We start from the raw sequence: 4,389 nt of genomic DNA, 5'->3' as shown, positions 1-4,389 counted from the left end.
CTCCTCTCCTCTACTCTCCTCTCTCCCCTCTCTCTCTCCTCTCTCCCTCTTCTCTCTCTCTCCTTCTCCCCTCTCTCTCCTTCTCTCCTTTTTCCTCCTCCTCCTCCTCCTCCTCTTCCTCCTCCTCGTCCTCCTCCTTCTTTTCCTCCTCGTCCTCCTCCTTTTTCTCCTCCTCCTCCTCCTCCCTCTCTCTCTCCCTCTCCCTTTGACAAAAGGCTTGTGGTAAGGCCTTTCCTGGCACCCAGAAGGATATAGCTTTTTAATTTTTGTGACTCATGAGAGGATTTGGCTAGAATACAAATGCTGAAGGAGCCCAAACTCCTGTAAGGTTAAGCATTTGTAGAGCAGAACTCTGCAGTTAAAGGCTTTCCCTTTCTACCACCTCTCTACTTTTCTTCTTCTTTTTTCTTTTCCTTTTTTTTAAACCTTTCCCTTTTAGTTCTTTATTGTGTCTGTGGAAAAGTGAGCAAAATTGGCTAAAGAGGCTGTGTGAAATTCTGAACAACAGTGATGACTTACAATAATTTACATCGTTGGATTGTATCACATTCTGGGGTCTGCTTCATATTTGCTAGGGTGGCTGGATTCCTTCTGTTTTCCGTTTTCTTGTCTTCTTAAACTTGTGAATCTGTAACTCATTGTAAAAAAGTTTACCTTTCTTAGGGTCTGGTTGCAAACTGTTTGCTGGGCTTGACTGTAATTGGCTGTCAAGAAAGCGTTAGTCTGGGTACTTTACAAATACTTCACAAATACTAAATCACGTCTGTATAGTTTATTTACAATATTATATGGTGGCTCTTACAATAAAATTTAAATGTAATTAGTATTTTTTGTATTATGTATACTTTTACCTCATGACTAGTTTGAAGATTGTAAATGAATGGCAAGAATTATAATAGCTTGTTGAAAGAATCTTAGTTTTATTTGTGATTGTAACTATCATTCAAGAAAGTGTATTCATTTTGTATAATTCTTTAGTTGGTTTGGACATTAAAAGAGCTTTTGATTGCAGATGTTTATATTATATATATAAATATAGATATAGATATATTTATATTTATATACATATAGTAAAATTTGTTGTGAACTCAGCATTTAGTGGGTTAACAGAAGCTGTATTTTTTGTTTATAATGGAAGCTTTGAAATAAATTACAAAATGCTGTGTGTAGTAAGGAATAATGCACACAGACAGTATGCTAGTCGTCTCGATTTGCTAATTCTGATTCAGAAGAAAATTGAAAACATCTTTGGGAAACTATCTCTTTCTCTTTTTTGGCCCTTTGGACATGTATGTATAGAACTCATTTTCTTATTAGGATGATTATATATCATAGGCAGTGAATTTTATATTTATGAATAGAGCTTCCTGTTTTCATCAGTTGAGAGTGATGAGGTATTTTTCAACAAAGATTATAAAGGCGAATAGACCAATTTTCTAAGCATTTTTTGCCATTTACCCATGCCACTCATAATTTGCATGTTAGACTTTGTCCTGGCATGATAGTAACTAGGAGTGTCACATAAATAACTGGGAGGGAGGGCAGAGATGATGGATTGATTACAAAGGATTATTTGGGCTATACAGTGGAGTAAAAGGGAGTAAAGGAGGGGTTTGAGGGTGTTAGAATTGACATAGCCTTGTATATATTCTTTCTAACGCAGTTCATTATCTGCTTTTGGTTCATATTAGATAACGACAACTATACAAATATGTCAATAAGATTCTTTACAAAAAATAGTTATTCCAGAATACACTGAGAGGACATGGGAATGATGTCCTCCTTTAATCCTTTATTGCTCAAATTATTCAAATGTCCAGAGGCCTTTTTGAATAAACTTCTAGTGATAAAACTGCAGATATACACTTTGGTGCATTATTTTAAATATAGATTTATTATGCCATACTGTAGATGTAAAAAGGGCTTACATTGAAAAGAAAAGGTTTTCATTTAACATGTATTCATACAAAGAGAGAAGTTATAAATAAGGTGTACCAATATGATCTCTGTCTCTTTTATCCAAAGGAAGTAAAAGATTTTGTTCATAAAATTTGTGAAATTGCCAAATGTAGTTTCATATGCACAAATAATAGCGAGTCAGGCTATTGAAAAAAATGTAAGTGGCTGCTATCTAGTGTGGTAACCAAGCACTTTTCTTTTTTTAAAGTAAGTTTATAGTGTCTACATTAGGATTTTCTGACATAAACCATAAGTTTTTGCCCAGTGTTCTCTTTCTTAAAGGTTTGAAAAAATTATCTTACACACTTTGGCTCTTCAAGGTCACATAAAATGAATTAGAATAATTTTAACATCTATCTGTCTTCTAACTGCTTGTCCTCTTTTTGCAGACACCCCCACTCTCTAGTCTTTGGGTCAGGATCTTACTGTTATTGTAGAAGTGTTTGCTGGATAAATGTTGAATATGCCCTTTTTTGTTCCGTGAGGCTTATCAAGTTCTGGCAAGAGAAAGAAATTATGTGTTTTAAAGTTTGTGTATTCACTATCCACATATATTTTCCTCCTCTAAATTAAAAATATGTTCTCTTTGAAGTGCATATCACTTTGTGGTAACTGGTTGTACATTTGACAATTGACAGTACGTTACATAGAGATAGCTTACTTTGTGTGATGAAGAGAGCTATAATTCATTGCAAACACAACTCTTGATTATAGATTTATATCAAGCTTATAATCAGAAATTGAAATCACAGATTACTTCTTTCTAAAGACCCTTAAAACATCATACTGTATGGGGTATGTTAATATTTGCTGTGTGGAAGTTAGCAACAAATATAGGTCCACGCTGTACGGTATGTGCTTTAATGCTAAGGAAATAAAATATGATTTTTGAATTTGAAATCAGTTTATAAAAAACTAGGAAGTTAGTGTCTTGCTTTCCTGTTATTTTATGTTTTATAAAAATTGCCAAAATTCATCAAACATTTAAAAATACAATAACATTTATAGTATAGCTATAAAATACTTAAAATGCTAATCTGTTTTCATTACCTTCTGAATTTTTCCTTGATTTTATTTTAATATAGTAGTTTCACTTTTATCAATAATGTACTGTTTCCATTATTTTTTCTTAGGAATTCTTTTAATCTGATATTTGCTGCTTTTCTATTCTTTTAATAGATAACAGGAGAAAATTATTTTTAAAATATTGTGATTATGAGGTTTTAATAATCTTAGTTTAACTTGGTGTTTGATAGTTTAAATTTAATTTTTTTCACAATTTTTCTTTTTCCAGGTCTGATAGATTGCTGTTAAAGCTTATCTTGCACTTTTGAGCCTTATATTGATGAAACATTTTTTGTAATAGCAAGAGGTATATAGTTTTCCATTTTGAATTGTGATTTTAAGAGGTTAATTCTGCTTCCTTATTCCAGTTTTTCTAGTTTCTCCTTCCCATGTTTTGACATTTCTGTATGGCTCAAAGTAGAGTGTTAAAGTTCTAGTAGAGATATCAATGTTAATTTTCACTAACAAATAGTAACTTTGAAGCTCTTAACATTAATTGCAAATTGTTATGTCTTGACATATTACACCTCATTTGGAGAGTAGTGGCATTTGGTTACAGAGTTATTTTTTTCTTTTCCCTGTTTTAAGTTGTTCCTTGAATCCTTTCTTTATGCTAATTTACTTTAAACATTTCACTTGACATTAACACTTTAATTATAAGGATTACTTTGTTTTTCTTTGCAGAGTCATCCACACTTGTTTAATGTAGCTGTGTGTTTTATTTCTTATAATTACTAGAACAGTTCATCTTCTAATGCTGTCATTTTTGAAAGAATAAAAAAAAAGGCGACAACTTGCAGAAAATATGTGAAACATGCTCATATGACAGCTGAGGATGTGGCTAGACTAAAGCAGGAAACTGCTACCCACAATGCAGTGTTACATACACGGCCACTTAATAAAATTTATATCAAACATGCTACTGACAAAACCAAAGAAAAATAATATCCCAACTATGCTAGTTAATATATCTAGAGAAAAGTGAAATTAATCTGTGGTACTTGTATTTAGAGAATATAGTGATGAAACCCTTGGATGTCACAGTGTTGGGGCACTGTAATTAAAGTTTGCCTTTGTATTTTGGGGCTTGACTGTAATAAATGAAATTGTCCTACAGTGAGAACCTTTTGAAGATCAGTTTCTTCAAAAAGGCATTAAAAGCTACCCCTCTCCTTTTCATTTGAATAGTTTTAATATTAAACAGAGGATATTATCATTTGGAAGGAAAAAATAAAATTTAAGTTACTTATTCTGATTACCTAGTTTTTCATATTGCTATATATATTTTTTTTACACTTTGTCTTATTGCCTGGTTGGGAGTGGAGCTTGACTTGTCTGTTAAGATATATTTCTTAGTAATATATA

General features: G+C 32.2%; 1 protein-coding gene across 4 annotated transcripts in view; it reads left to right on the top strand.

Moving 5' to 3' along the window:
• Nucleotides 1-4,389, top strand: part of Supt3h (SPT3 homolog, SAGA and STAGA complex component) — a 372,704-nt gene that overhangs the window by 47,558 nt on the left and 320,757 nt on the right. The window lies entirely within an intron of this gene.

Source organism: Fukomys damarensis, unplaced genomic scaffold (assembly GCF_012274545.1).
Source record: "Fukomys damarensis isolate Sample0158 unplaced genomic scaffold, DMR_v1.0_HiC HiC_scaffold_20, whole genome shotgun sequence".
In the NCBI taxonomy this organism is placed as follows: domain Eukaryota; kingdom Metazoa; phylum Chordata; class Mammalia; order Rodentia; family Bathyergidae; genus Fukomys; species Fukomys damarensis.
Note: the sequence above shows the minus strand (reverse complement) of the source record. Positions and strands in the feature narration are given on the sequence as shown.